The sequence below is a fragment of the Dipodomys merriami genome, unplaced genomic scaffold (genome assembly GCF_024711535.1).
Source record: "Dipodomys merriami isolate MVZ:Mamm:240054 unplaced genomic scaffold, mDipMer1.0.p SCAF_9, whole genome shotgun sequence".
In the NCBI taxonomy this organism is placed as follows: domain Eukaryota; kingdom Metazoa; phylum Chordata; class Mammalia; order Rodentia; family Heteromyidae; genus Dipodomys; species Dipodomys merriami.
The window spans coordinates 7,071,522-7,087,921 of record NW_027206512.1 but is presented as its reverse complement, the minus strand read 5'-3'; the positions used below and the strand labels follow the sequence as shown (position 1 = coordinate 7,087,921).

The 16,400-nt window shown below is 35.9% G+C and overlaps 1 long non-coding RNA gene across 2 annotated transcripts in view; it reads left to right on the top strand.

Moving 5' to 3' along the window:
- The window catches only part of LOC138820801 (uncharacterized), a 46,424-nt gene extending 40,482 nt beyond the window's left edge, over nt 1-5,942 (top strand). For both annotated transcript variants that reach the window (XR_011369986.1, XR_011369985.1), the window contains 2 exons: nt 688-778; nt 5,814-5,942. This is a non-coding gene — a long non-coding RNA (uncharacterized lncRNA). The remainder of the gene's footprint in view (nt 1-687; nt 779-5,813) is intronic.
- The last annotated feature ends 10,458 nt before the right edge of the window (nt 5,943-16,400 follow it).

Sequence of the window (16,400 nt, the reverse complement as noted above, 5' to 3'; positions counted from 1 at the left end):
CATGTATTTGGCTAAGAAAGGTCACAACCCTGTGCTACAGATAATCAACTGCCTACCTACTTAAGGGTGGGTGTATGCTTTCTTTGGAAGGATTACCTGGCAGGAGGTGCTGTCATTTTGTGTATTTTAAACTCAGTCTCTTTGGCTGAATGTAGACCCATTAATTTTGGTGTGATTAAGGTCTGTTAAAAATACAGAGATTAAGCCGAGTGCCAGTGGCTCATGCCTGTAATCCTAGCTACTCAGGAGGCTGAGATCTGAGGATCATGGTTCAAAGCCAGCCCGGGTAGGAAAGTCCGTGAGATTCTTCAATAAACCACTAGAAAACCGGAAGTGGCGCTATGGCTCAAGCAGTAGAGTGCTCGCCTTGAGCTAAAGAGCACCCAAGCCCAGAGTTCAAACCCTATGACCAACCAAAAAATATGTATACAGAGAGAGAGAGAGAGAGAGAGAGAGAGAGAGAGAGAGAGAGAGAGAGAGAGAGAGAGAGAGAGAAAGAGAGAGAGAGAGAGAGAGAGATTAATCCCTCTGTACAGTATCTTTACAATAAAAATATAAAAATATATAAAGATTCATGAGTTTATCATTTGCAAGCATTTATGGATATAGGAAGTAACTTATTGATCTTCTAATAGAACAGGTTGGTGTTTATCTTCTAAAAATGTCCTTCTCTGACCTAAAATCTAGCCATTGAGCAAGACTGAAGAAAAGGACACTGCTTCTGTGGTTAGAGAAGTCATATATCACATGCTGTATACAGACTAAATGGAAACTTCAGGTACAATGTAAATAGGTTTTGAATTGTTACTATAGCTCTTCTTTATGGGTTAGACCTAGCTAAAATTATTTATTACAACCTGGGCTGTGGATTGTGGCTCCCCACAAATCTTCTGAAAGATGCTGTAATAAAATTGAAACAAAAAATAACTATGGTCTTAGCCATATAGTTAAGTTTAAATATGTATCTCTTTTAGAGCAACAGATTTGGGCAATTCTCATTGGTTGAAGAGTGAAAAGGACTCTAGGAGATTTCACTAGAAGAAACTTCAACTATAGCAATTAAATGGTGGTCAATGTCATTTCAACCTCACACCTATAATTCTAGCTGCTCAGAAGGATGAAATATGGAGGATATGATATGATGCCATCCCAGGCAGATAAGAGTCTATCTAAAAAGTAATCCATAAAAAGCATGTCCTCTGTGCAGCAAAGCAAAGTGAGAGCATAAAGCACTGAGTTCAGGTTCCAGTACAATATTAATAAAATAAAATTAGATTAGGTTAAAGTAAATGAATATAAAATAAAGTGGTGGTCAAGATTTACCACTATTCTTTTATATGCTATAATGTGAAGTGCACTGTTGGAACATTTCAAAAGAAAATCTGTCTGGAATGGGCAAGGTGGTATATATATATATATATATATATATATATATATATATATATATGTATAATATATATACTATATAACATATATAACAATACTGAAGGCAAGTCCAGAGTCCAATACCTTTTAGGCTTTGTTCTTGGTAGCCATAATACTATATTTATGAGTTGCAAATAGTTTTTTTAATTCTATTTGCAACAATGTTATTAAAATGATTGATGATAAATATCTTTCAGAATGCTACAAATTATGTCAAATAATGTTGCTTTCTCTTAGAAGGCAGGAGACAATATTAGATTTCAGGTTATTTAGTTGAGATATCTCACTCACCTGCTTAGCAAAGTCCTTTCTATTCATTGGGTTAATTATAGAAATTAAAAGGAAATAACTTATTAAGATTTTATATTAACATAGTGGTGGATACCCAACAATGAGGTTGGATGTGAACAAGCTAAATTGGGACATGACTTGTCTAGAAATGTCAGGAATGTTCCTTCTTTATTCTTAGGGGCCATGCTTGTTTATCTTTGTCTCTAATACTGAGAATGGTCAACAAATATGATATTGATTTATATTGAACTTATGTAAGGGCATTCAGAAGGGAGAGTGACATTTCAGTGTTTGATATCCTTCCCACAACATACCAACAAGAAAGTTTTCTGTGTTAATGTATTTTGTCCCTGTCTTTACCTTGGCATCACCTAGGAATTTTTTTTATTTTCAATCCTATCTCCAAAGGACTGGGAACCAAGTCACAAATAGATATTATGATTTGCAGGTGATATTATTGAGCAACAAAGGTAAAAATAACATTGATTTATTTGGAGAATTATGTTAAGATTCAGATAGCACTCATAAGTCAACATTAGGTTTGACCTAAATCATTCATAACCACAGAATATTCCAAAGAAAACTGTAGCTGTACACATACAAAAAATAATTCTTATTAGTAAGTTTTAAAAAAATCTAGCCAAGTGCAATTAAGGCCTAAATCATTGAGTTGTATTCTCCTCGGCCTTTAAATATGTATCAGCTGATGTGCCTGAGATGCTGGTTAAAGCAAATTTTAATGACATAGAATGAGGTGTCTGAGAGCAAAAATTATGTCTGAGAATGAAAGGAGGAATCTGATGCAAAGAGCTAGCTTTCATAACTGGGCTTCAGCAGAAGTAGAGGAAAGGAATGTATATAAAAAGAGCAGGTGTAGGGGCTGAGAAGTTGGCTCAGTGGTAGAGCGCTTGCCTTGCATGCCTGAGGCCCTGGGTTCGATTCCTCAGCACCACATAAGCAAAAAGAAAAAAGCCGGAAGTGGCACTGTGGCTCAAGTGGTAGAGTGCTAGCCTTGAGCTGAAGAGCTGAGGGACAGCGCTCAGGCCCAGAGTTCAGGCCCCACGACAGGACCCCCCCAAAAAAATAGCAGGTGTAAGAATGATGACCCTATTGTCAAAACCTCCTGTCACCCTGTCCTGTGTATAGTGCATAATACCTATGGCTAGGCACACATGATTACAAGTTCTGGGAAGTGCTTTTACTTCTCATTTCCTTGAGAATAACCAAGGTGATTCAGTATTCAGATGGAGAAGAACTGGATTTGACAGCCCAGAAAATGAGCATAAAAGTATACTTCATAGATGCCAATTTTGGAGAGGATACTCGACTTAAAGGTATTTAGTTGGCATATCTCCTCATTCACCTGCTTAGCAAAGTCCTTTCTATTCATTTAGGTTAATTGTGGAATTAAAATGAAATACTTATTAATGTTTTATATTAGTATTAGTTTAAACTTTGAAAATGAAAGCTATAATTGTCAGAGGTAATTAGAACAGTTGAAAAATACAAATGTAGGCATTATTACCCTTCATTTGGAAAATTAAAAGAACTTGGACAGTATCTACTTAGAAACTGTGAGATTTAAGTGAGGACACTTTATACTCCATTTGTTTCATAGTAGAGTTTCTGACTTGTTCTCTTGTCCAGAAGAAAGTAGAGTTCAAAGTAGTTTATTTGATTGTATGAAAATAGTAGCCTGTTGAAATTGCTTTAAAGATGGAGGAGATAAGGGAGAAGGATAGAGGGAATGAGTTTAATTAGGATACATTGTATGCACACATGAAAAAATGTTACCATGTATGCTAATAAAATGCATGTTAATAAAAGTGATTTCCTGACATTTCCATGGATTTGTTTTAAGAGGTCTAGCCACTTCAAACTGTTTACTTCTTAATTTGAGGTTATTTTTTATACAAAATAGTATAGTTGACAGCAAATTGTTTATTTAAATTCAAAGTAAATATAATCACAAACCTAGCTAAATTCTTGAGTATGTAAATATAGAAAATACATGCTTATTGGTGGAGTTATATGAAAAAATGAGATGACTTATGAGAAAGTTGAAATGTTTAGTAGTTTTGTAGCTCAAGAAACTGTACACATATGTATTGTTGGTTTGGCTTCTGTTTTAGGTTCACTAGTGTTTTCAGCTTTTGGAAAGAAAAATTAAAATTACAGGGACAAGACATAGTGAAATGGTTTCTTTTGACCTGTTTTCCATTACAATCAACTCCAATCTATGCCAAACTAAAAAATAAGTTTCAAAATGCACTATTTTTATGGTAATTCTGTTATTTTATATCAGGACCTTATGCTTGCTAGGCTGGCACTCTAACAGTTGAGTCATGATCCCAGCACTGTTTTTGCTGAAGATTTTAGGACTACAGGTGTCAGCACCAGCACCCTGCTTAAATTATGCATCATTTGAGTAGCATGTTCAAGCAATTGTTCAAGACTTGACTCATCCTTTTTTTCTCTCTCTCTCTCATATTGGAGACAGCAGGAGAAAAGGAAATGAGGGGCAGGGGTAAACATCAAATAACTTTAATTAAGTATGTGTTCATCACCTTTCTGACCCTAATACAAATACCTGAGATAATCAGTTTATGAAGAGAAATAATTTCTTTAGGCATTCTAGAGATTATAAACTATGCCTAGTATGCCCTATCATTTTTTGTCTGTGGAGAGATTGCACAGACTTGAGGAATATGTGGCAGAGCAAAACCACTCATCCTATGGCCAAAAAGTAAGCAAGAGAGAGGAGGGGCTGGAATGCTACAGTACTCTTGGTGGGCAGGCTTCAGTAATCTCAAGACTTCCCACTGAGTCCCACCTTCTTAAAGGATCCACCCACTTCCAGTAGGGATACTCTGAGAATCAAGCTTTTAGCAAATGAGCCTTTAAGGGTCATTCAGTTCCCGCACACACTACAGTATATTATTGTTATTTTCATTGTTACTGTTGTTACCTGGCATAAATTAAACTCTGTCATAGGTATATATAGGTAAAAATACAGCACATTTAGGACTTAGTACTATCTGCAATTTTAAGCAGCCAGTGGGGGTCTTGAAAACAATAAGGGAGAATAATACAATTATCATTTCTTGGGTCCATTTTGACCAAAGCAAAGAGATACAGAACAAAACCATTCTACAACATGAACACTCACTAGTAAAACATATCCTGAAGGTTATGGTCAGCAGGAAGTTTGAAAGGTACAAACAAAGAAATTCTTTGTTTTATTGTTTCTAATGTACTATGTGAAGTTATTTCTTTTTTTCTTGCATTTTTTCTTTTTTCCTCCTATGATTTATCCCTTGTTGTCACTGTATTTAATTTTAGTATCCTGTGTATTGTATATGCATTTATCTGAATTATGGAAGGGAAGGGGAACAACAAAATGGTGAGACAAAGGACAAAGGGTGAACTAATGCAACAGTGATAGTCATAAGACAACATGTTGGAAATGAACTTTACAATTTGGGGGGTTGTTGGGGAAGGAGGGAGAGTGGGCAAAAAATGAGGGAGGGGTAACAATGTTTTACAAGAAATGTACTCAGTATCTTATGTATATAATTGTAAACTCTCTGTACATCACCTTGACAATAAAATTAAATTAAAAAATAAAGCTTAACATTGCTATTCACAATCAGTACTCTTCTTTATTTCCACAACATAAAAATTCTCTCACACATAGTCAATCGGCTTTCCTCCTGTCAGGCCTAACAGGAGCTAAAGCTGCATAAGAAAAGATCCCTTTCCTTAGCAGAGGAAAGATTTTAGGAACAAGTTTGCAAATTGTGGAAGAACTCCTCCAAGATGTATTTAAATAAATTAATCAATCAATAAATATATGTAGTCTTTACTTAATGAATATGAATTATATAGTTATATTTTAGACCTTTATTATTCATGCAATATGATATATAGCATAATGATAATAATGTATTTAATATTCTGTTTCCTTTCAAATAAAAACAAATGAAAATCTGTTAAATGATAAAAGGAGACAAACACTAGAATTCCTTCTATATGAGATAATATATTTGAACTCGCATGGATTTGTTTAAAGCTCTGCATAATGCTTTCATTTTCAGAAACTCAAGGCATGATCAACTCTTTTACATCAGATAAACAGCACCAGCATTCTGTTTGCATATTGGATTACAGATGGCAAAGGAATTTGTATTTTTGCCGATATTTTCCAGAGAATAAATTAAGAAACAAACTGAAATGTCTTTTATTTTTGTTCCAAATATCTTCCTGCCTCTGTATGTGATAATCATGCTATAGAAAGTCATATTCTACAATGTAACTATCATTCATTCCAATAAAGCAATTGCCTAATAATGCATTATACACTAGAAATTAAAAGGAGTATTATCCTATACTCAAGTGTTTTCTTTTTTTCCTTTTTTTTTCTTTAGGGGGAGGGAATAATTTGCTGGAGCAAATTAACAGAAAATCAGAATCACAACAAATACGCAGAAAATCACTGAGACTTTTTTGAATAACCAGTGATTCGAAAGTATAACCCCATACTTGATTAAAAAGCACCCAAACTTCAAACTTCCTTGCTTTTAAATAACTTCCCTGGAAAATAAACATTATGCAAATATAGACAATGAGGAAAAATCACTCCTAAAAACTGCTATGTACATTTCAGTAAACAGCTAGTAAATGCAGAAACATGGTTATCTGATTCTACTAAATGATGACAGTCTAGAAATTCCACTGTCAGGTTGCTCAGACTTAAGAATAGTCACTACAATTCCAAGTAAACTAAGGAAGTAAATAAAACTTTGTATCAGTTTTCATTAAGAATTTACTGACATGTTGAAATATATTTTTGAACATGTCTTATTAAAGGATATAGTTTATAATTTTTGGTAATAAACAAGCTTCTTCATCTCGCAGTCCTGGCTCACAGGACTGTATTTGGCTTTTGATTGATTCCTATACTAAAAAAGCTGTGTGTCTAACAAAACACATCCCATTCTTTCTTCATGAGAGGAACTCAGTGTACTCATCCTAATGCAATGTGTGATGACAGTAATAACTGTGTCACAAAAATATCAAATTTCTGAAGAGTCTAGGCAGGCTAAGAAAATACCAAAAGTAAACAAGTATAGTTATTATGAAGTGGTAACTTGTCTAAAGCTCTTTATGTTTGAAAAAACACAAATAGAAAAATTTTAAGCAGTGTATTAGCTATTAAAAAGCTTAATTGGGGGCTGGGAAGGTGGCTCAGTGGTAGAGTGCTTCCTGGCATGCATGAGGCCCTGGGTTCAATTCCTCAGCACCATATAAGCAGAAAACGCTGGAAGTGGTGCTCTGGCTCAAGTAGTAGAGCACTAGCCTTGAGCTGAAGAGCTCAGAGACAGTGCCTATGCCCAGAGTTCAGGCCCCATGACAAACCAAAAAAAAAAAAAAAAAAAAGCTTAATTGAATTAGTTAAGGTATGGTGTTTATAATCACAGCTACTTAGGAAGTAGAAGTAAAAGGATGACAATTTAAGACAAAACTCAGAAAATATATGGAGATATTACCTCAAAAACAAACAAACAATAAAAAACAAAATCAACAACTAACAGAAAAAGAACTGAAGGTATGGCTCAATAGGGCAATTGCCTATTAAGCTCAAAGCTTTAGCCTCAGTTAACCTAGGCTGGCCTTGAACTGTAATTCTTTCAATATGAGCATCTTGAGTAGTTTAGACCATGGGTATGATGCACTGCTACCAACTGAAAATTGTGATTTGTTTTTATATATTAAAATATATGAATACTAAGAAAATATTCCATAAGTTTATTTCAGTCCTTTTGTAAAAGAAATCACTCAAATCTCTTCAGTTCTTATATACATCATAAGCTGCGTACATGTAAGAGTACAGTGCCTAGACTCTACACAGTGACACTAGACCTAGTCAAGATATATAGCACTTCCCTTCTGCCTTCCCATTTGTGGGGAAGCACTGAAATTAGTTTAGATCACGTCATGTAGAATTTCATGTAAATGGAACTCTATATGACCTAGTCATCTGTGTAAGGATTTTTACTCTCAGCTTAATGTTTCAGAGACTCAAGCATGTTGTTGTATAGATCACAAGTGGATTCTTAGAGAGTGGTAAAGGCTGAATGGCATTCTATCACTCACTCTCTCCATCACAAGGAAGAACCAAAATAACAGGAGTGGAAAACACTAGATATTAGCAAAAGGGACCCTGGTACTTTTTAATATTCAGGCACATGGGCCAACAGCATAGTAAAGGAAGCATAGTAAAAGATGTATTTGTTGCTTAGCACTGCAGCTAAGCAAGGACTTCTCCCTTGTGCAGGGGTGAGAGACAGTCCCAGCACACTGCACCAGTATAGATGGCAACAGAGAGTCTCCTAGCTACAGAGAAGTTTCTCAGTCATCACCGACTCACAGACACCTAAACAATAACCCAAACTCTGATCAGGAATTCAGTTCATCTCCCAGAGCGCCATACTCAGAAATGAGCTAGTGTCTGAGTTGAGGCTTTGGTGTGGATTTGAAGACTGTACATGCCTATGGCTGAGACCCCAGGCATTCCCTTGCAAGCCCAGGTTGATCAAAGTGGTAAATGTGACACAAGTTGGATCCTTGTGCTTCAGAAGACCCTGAAAACTAGGAGGTCAGGGCATGTGTCCTCTGACACCAGGGGCAAAGTTTCCAAAGTTCAGAGAAGCAGGGTAGTCCAGGGTACTCCGTACACAGTGAGGCTACTACTAAGGGCTGAGGATCTCACTACCTCTAGACAGCGGGAATTACTTAACCTTTCTTGATGACTTCTTTGTTCAAAGTAAGGATTCTTATCCCAGAAAATCAAACAAAAAGCTTAGTCAGAGCAGAAATCAGGGAAGTCGTTTCTGGTGTTGCATGGAAAGAAGGATATGAAGTAAGCGCTGTTTTTTTCTGTTGCTTGGGCTCCTTCATGGCCAATGTCTGAGACCCTGCTTCTGGTAAGCTGGAACTGTGGAGAATATCCTTAGAGATACAGAAGCAGTGACATCTATGGGTGTCACTACGACAGAGCACTAAAAGGATCTCACATTTTACTAAAAGTTCGTAGACATATATTCATACTACTTACATGTATTTATTTTGAATGAGAATCAAGTTACCTATATTTTAAATCGATAAAATGAGTTTTAGCAATTACTATCCTTCGTTTTTTCCTGCTGAGATTTGAAAATGATGATTTCCAAATGGAAAAATAATAAAATAAAGGAGAAATTCTTCATGATGAAATCAGCCACTCTAGAGTCCCATTATTTTTTTCCAACAGTAATTTTATTCTTCAGTTGAGAATAAAAGTTTTATTCTTATTCAGGTGCATCCTTGGAACTTAGGAAATTCTTGGAAATTCAGCAGTATTGACTAGATAAGAATATTTGTGTTGGTTTTCATTTCCTAAATTTCCTGAGAAAAAACTGTCTTAAATTTGATAGCCCACATTTTGATGTAAATATAGGAATATTTTGAGACAAATTTTATTTTAAAATCATATAGGAGAAGTTTCAATTATGTTTTTGCAAACAATTAATTTCCATTTTGAATAATGGCATGCTAATTACATTAAAATTGATTAAGTCAATTTGCTCAGGCTCTTATTTTAGTCAGGAGAGGAAAGCACACCCTTTAGTACCATCATCATGTTCATATTCATCACCGTTCTGCGGAAAGAGAGACAACAGAAGCAGCTGTCAGCTCCTTCTACATTTAGCAGAGTTTCTATAGTTTTGAGTAGGCAGGACTATATACTCACTGTCAAGCACAGTTGCCCATCTCTGTACAACAGACCTTTAAAAATATTCCACATTACAATCCTAAAAAAGATTTAAATATATAAAATATGCAAAAATTTCCATTTGCAAGTCACAATAAGAATGGAGGAGCCTGACAGGTCAGGTTCTAGTTCGACGGCTGCTTGCTTTCTCTAGCTCAACTTCTTTACTAAAGATATAATTATTCTTAATAACTGAATTGATGTTTACTAAAAAAAAAAAAGGATCCAAACTGTACTCTTTGATCTATCTGTATCTTTCTTGTGTCTACTTTTGATCAATAAATTCCTGTCGACAAAAGGAATGAAACCCTGTAATAAATAGAATGAAACCCTGTAATCTATGGAACAAAAGATAACTATATGAAATGAAATAAGATAGGCACAGAAAAAGAAGAACTCATTTATAGAGCCTAAAATAATTGCCTATCTTGCTTCGTAAGAAACACAAACAAGAATACAGGTCACTCTCCAACTATTATTCAAAAGGGAATGTGATATACATATATATATATATATATATATGTGTGTGTGTGTGTGTGTGTATGCATATATATATATATATATATATATATATACATATAAATGAATAGATCGTGAAACCCCCCCAAAAATTAGAAAGTTAAAATGCTGGAACCTGGAGACACTGATCCTCACATAAATAGCCTGGGCCATATTTCTATGAGCATTCCTTTTTTGTGTGTCAGTCGTGGGGCCCGAACTCTGGGCCTTGGTGCTGTCCCTGAGCTCTTCAGCTCAAGGCTAGCACTCTACCACTTGAGCCACAGCACCACCTCCAGCATTTTCTGTTTGTATGGTGATGAGGAATCAAACCTAGGGCCTCATGCATGCAAGGCAAGTACTCTACCACTGATCCACCTTCCCAGCCTCTCTATGAGCATTCTTAAAGAAAACTCATAAGCAAAGAATTATTTTAAGACTTTAGACAATTTTATTCATGAATAACTGAAAGAGCTCATTGACCCAGTGGGACAATGTAACTCAAAAATGAAAGGCTTTAGCTTTCATTTTTCCAAATGCAAGGGTAAATTTAGCTTCTTAAGAATTGTTTAGGGCTTCTTAAACAGTTATAGGAGATTACAAAATGGTATTTTATTGAGAGTTGTTGTACATTTATTTGGTAAAAGGAAAATCTTTATTATATCTAATAAAAATGAGTTCAAATTAAAGTCACAAAATTTACATATTCATTAGATACTTCCTTCCATTCGAGTTTCCATTGTATCTTTTGAGATTATGCGAGGTGTCATGAAGTCATTTTGGGGGGTATCTTAGACTGATTTCAGATTGCCTCCATCCTCTCTGACCTCTGCCTGTGAGTTTCTAGTGCCCACTGTACTGAGAAGAAAGGCAATGGGCTTGCTTATGATTATCTCTAGGCCTCTGGAGAAACTGAGTCAGATGCCCATAGTGGTTATTGTATGAGAGCAGTTGTAGTGCACAAGGAATATACAAGGGCACAGGAGAAACTACAGGTAAACAAGTCAGCAAGAAGTCACCACCCAATCAAGACCATGTTGTGTTGATGGGGAGGCACAAGTCTATACACCTCAGGTTTTAGCAGTACATGTGTCCAAGGCACCAACCAAACCAAGCATATTTGTTTCCTTCTAAACAGATTCAAAAACTCAATCCTGAGCAAGGATGAGTTAAACTACCCAACCCTCAGGTCATCTTGGGAAGTAAACCAGAGGAAATCAACAAGAGGAAGGTTGGACTTTTATTTGACTATTCATCTAAATGAGACCAATTAACTTAGAAATTCCATATAAAGTTTTATCAAACAAGTTTAAATCCTTTTTCCACAATGTAAGAATAATCAGAAGATGGTAGACCTTACTTAAATATCTTACACTTCCAACTTAATATGTTCATTTTCTGCCCTACTAGCTCAGGGAGCTATAATGTAACACCCAAACAGCATGGATTAAACAACACAAATTAATTTTCCCAGTTCTGGAAACTGAAGTCAGGATGACAGCACCCAGGGGGCGCTGTTCCTGGCTAGCAAATAATCTCTAAGAGTCACCTCTACTTTTATACTTCACAAGGGCCCCACCGTCATGATCTCACCTGAATCTGTTTATCTCTCAGAGGCCCAATTCCAGATGCCTTTACCTTGTGGATGGAGTTAGGACTTTTACTTGGGAATTTGAAGAACAATAAATTCAGCCTTAGACTAAACCTAACCTAAAAGATATTGAAAGTACCACATTGCTATCTTGTCAGGAAACATAAACAAGGAAGGAGACTAGTACTTTCTACCAGAAGCTAGGAAGGAGTTCTGAGTAAGGGCTGTGCCAACTAAAAGCACCATGCTCTGTGAGTTGCTGTTTCATGAATGCCCAGGTGGAGGCTAATAAGGACCATTATGTCTTCCACCATGTAGAGAACAGCCCCAGTCATCAGACACAGCCACAGACTCTTAAGCCACCTCAGGAGCATGCTGTGACCCACATTGTCAAGTATGGCATTCATTCTGGCAGTGTGAAAATGAGGTTTGGCAGGGGAAAACAACAACAACAACAGCAACAATTTAGCAGTACCATATTAGCAAATTTGTCCTGTGTCTAAAGCAGACAAAGGAAACCATTTTGAGAAGCGGTAGAAAATCTGAGTTATTCTGCACTCCCATTTTATAAATTTTTTTCTTAATATTTGTTTTTATGGCATTTGTGGAGGATTGGTGTGATTTTTATAAATTTATATATTTATCTATTTAAAAAGAGAAATATCCTAAGGGTAGTCTGAGCAATGAGAACAATAAAGTTATAAAACCATTTCATGTTGTGGAAAATTCCTTTACCTAAAAATCTGGATTCTTGATTTTGTTCCCTCAGCTGTGTGACACTGGCCAGTCACCTAAATTTTTCTCTATCTGTTAAATGGAATTAAAATAAGCCAGTAAAATAACGTTAGTAAGAATCTATTAAAACAGGGAGGTAATTTGGGCAAAGGTATTTATTTATTCTTTCTTATGCTGCTACCTTGAAGTATTCTGTTTGCTTGAAATCTAGGACAAATGGGGAAAATGCAGGTAAACAATGTAGGATTTGGACAGATAGTTGGGCATGTGTTGAGTAGTTTAGGAATAACTAGTTTTACTCTGTTTCTGCACTTGCTAGGATGAATTTCTCATTCCTAGGGACCCCAATTTCCAGAATGCCAGAACACATAATGAACGTAATCCAGTCCTGGCAAGTACTTTTTCTATCTCCATTCTCTTATAATCTTGATGGTCCTCCTTACAAATAAAACCAGTTTCTATAATAGATGTCTTGGTATCTTGATATCAGCAACTCCAAAAATTTACCCATAATTAGGACTTTAGTATTAGAACATGGCAAGCCCACTATCCTTTCCCTCAAAGCCTTTTGGTAAGATCTACTTTATAATTTAGAAATGTTTGTGTTTAGAGAAAATATATATTGCACAAATTAACTAATTGACATTCTAGATCCCCTGGCCAAAGAGTAGATGAGATGCTATGACCTAGTACATTATGTAACATACGCAAATATCCAGAAATAAAGTAAATAAAGACCAGAAAGAATCTCAAGTCAGTTAAAAAGAGTATTTTTACACAAATCAATTTAAAACAAGATAGTTGAGTTTGCAGCCATTGACTGAGTTTTGGTTTTAGTATTTATTTGGATTTCAAAAAAAAAAGGTAAGAGATGATATAGATTTATAGAATGAAAGAAGGGAACATTGCTTATTTTCAGCACCAAATCAGGAAAAATGGCCAGCTTTTCTAAGACAGAAGCAAAAAAAAGTAAACATTGCTTCTTAGCTTCCAAACCTTCTCAAGTGTTGTGTTTGGGTGTTATTTTTCTAAGGATTGCCATAGGTTTTATTCAATTTTGAACTGACCTTAGAGATCACATGGTAAATATCTTTGTGTCCCTAATAAGGAACAAAAGATTGGAGAATTTTGGTGAAGCTGAGTATATAAGTATCAATGTATAAACTATGTAGTGGATTGGATAGACTGTGTTCAACTCCTGCCTCTGCTTCTTGGTGGTAGCAAGGTACTCCATTTGTCTGTGTACTCATCCCTGAAATGTACTTGATATTGCCTCCTTCACAAGCTTGCACATTCATTAATTCAACACACAGGTCTACTGAGTGCTAACTTAGTATCAAGCACTTACCATAATTGTCTTGAGGATTAAGTGTGACAGTGTATTTAAAGAATGAAGAAAGATAGCAGGCTCAATAGGTACTGTTATGTAGTGGTAAAAATCATAAATGGGGAGGGAAAATATAAAAGAGCACAATGAGGCTTGTGTAAGCCAGGGCACTCCAAGAGCCGTATTATATTGTAAATCTCTTTCTGACTCTAGTTCCTCTCTGGATGTCTCTTAGCTTTGCACTACCAATGAAATGCTCCACTCTTGGGAAATGTCCTCCCTGAAATGGGCAGAATCTTAGCATTTCACACTTACACACTTATGTTCGATGTATTCTCAGAAGCTTCAGTTACATGATTAATTTGGCACGTGACTATTTCGAGTGATAGGTGGTGGTGGTGTACTCTGCACAACTGCAACTATAGAATAACATTTTTGCAGGGGCAAAACACAATATACAGATTGTTACCTGCTGAAAGAAAAGTTTAACTTTGGAATACCACCACCAATTACTTGTCAGCAACTTGAATATTTGTTAGTTGACATGTTATCTTAAATGAATCAAAAAGATATTGTTTCTATTTTATTTGAAATTGAATGTCTTTTCTTTACAATTTAATCTTCCTGGATTAAAAAATATTTTATTCATTGTCTATACAAGAAGCAATATTTTTATATGAAAATTTTTAAAGGAACAGGGAAGAGTCCAATATTTTTGGGGGGTGGTGGTGACATGAGCTTATTGGTGAACATGTATTTAATAAGGCACTCATATCGCATATTCCTATTGCTGAACTACATTATAAACAACAAATACATTATCTTCACTCAGGTTACTAGATCACTTAGGTTACTAGATCATATATATATATGGGGGGTCAGTCATGGGGCCTCAACTCTGGACCTGGATGCTGTCCCTCAGCACTTCAGCTCAAGGCTAGCACTCTATCACTTAACCACAACACCACTTCCAGCTTTTTCTGCTTATGTGGTGCTAAGGAATCAAACCCAGGGCCTCATGCATGCAAGGCAAGCACGCTACTGCTGAGCCACCTTCCCAGCCCTAGAACATATTTTTAATTGGTCTATCCTTTCCATATAAATTTTTTATTGTGAAAATACTGTACAAAGGGGTGACAGTTACATGAGCAAGGTAATGAGTACATTTCTTATCAAGCATTGTTGCCTCTTCCTTTGTTTTTTCCCTGCCATCCCTTCCCTCGCACCTCCACAACTACACTCCACCCCAACTCCCGCCTAAACTGTAAAATTCGTTTTTCAACATAGTGTCTTGTACACCTTATTGTTACAATGAGTCAACTTGTATCCCTATTTAAACATTTTGTTTTTTCTCTTCCTCCCCCAAATTATACCAACATCAAATACAGTGAAAACATGGGTTATACTGTGTAGGAAGAACATACAAAGCAACAAAAAATCACATGGTACCTTATAAAATACATTAGAAACAATTGCAAGAAAGAAAAACCACTTGTCAATGGAATTCTATGCCTCCATCAGAAAGAATGACATTACCCCATTTGTTAGGAAATGGAAAGACTTGGAAAAATATTATATTAAGTGAAGTAAGCCAGGCCCAAAGAAACATAGATCCTATGGTTTCCATTATTTACAATAACTAGTATATGTCTGAGACAAACAGAAATGGTCAGATAAGTTGATGCTAAGCAAAATGAACCCCAAGTTAAAGACTCAAATGTTTTTTCTTTCTTGCTATTATGTCTAACATATTTATAAGATTTATTTTGTTGCTTTGTATGTCCCTCCTCCATGGTATAACATCTGTTTTCACTGTATTTGATGTTGATATAATTTGTGGAGGGGAAGGGAAAAATACAAATTGTTTAAATGGGGTTACAGGTGGACCCATTGCACCAATGAGATGTACAAGATGTTATGTTGAACTTTACAACTTTGGAGCAGGGGGAGGGGGTAAAGGGGGGGGAGATGGGAAGGAATGGGAAGGGGAAACAAAGGAAGAGGCAACAATGCTTGATAAGAAATTCATTCATTATCTTGCCCATGTAATCGTAACCCTCTGTATGGTATTTCCACAATAAAAAAAGAAAAAAACCACTTGTGTCCCTATCTTGGGGTTCATTTCGCTTAACATCATCTCATCTGGTTATATGTACATAGCTTTTGACTGTTTCTACTTGTCCCAAACACATACTAGTTATTGCAAATAAGGGAAACCATGGGATCTATGTTTCTTTGGGCCTGGTTTACTTCACTTAATATAATTTTTCCCAAATCTTTCCATTTCCTAACAAATGGGGTGATGTCATTCTTTCTGATGGAAGCATAGAATTCCACTATATTTTATCTGGGTTGTGCTATGGTAAATAATGCTGCAATAAACATAGTTGTGCTGGTAGCTTTAGTATGGTCTTGATTGTGATCATTTGAGTAAATACTCAAAAGTGGGATTGTTGGGTTATAGGGGAGCTCTATGTTGTGTCTTTTGAGGAACCTCCATACTGCTTTCCACTTGGAACTCAAACAATTAAATCCCCCAACAACAGATCCTCAAAGAAACAATGGCCCCATAAATAAGTGGGCCAAAGTCTTAAAGAGAGACTTCTCTGAAGAGGAAATAAGAATGGCCAATAGTCACATGAAGAAATGTTCAGCCTCTGTAGCCATAAAAGAAATGCAAATCAAAACAACATTGAGATACCACCTCATCCAGTTAGAAT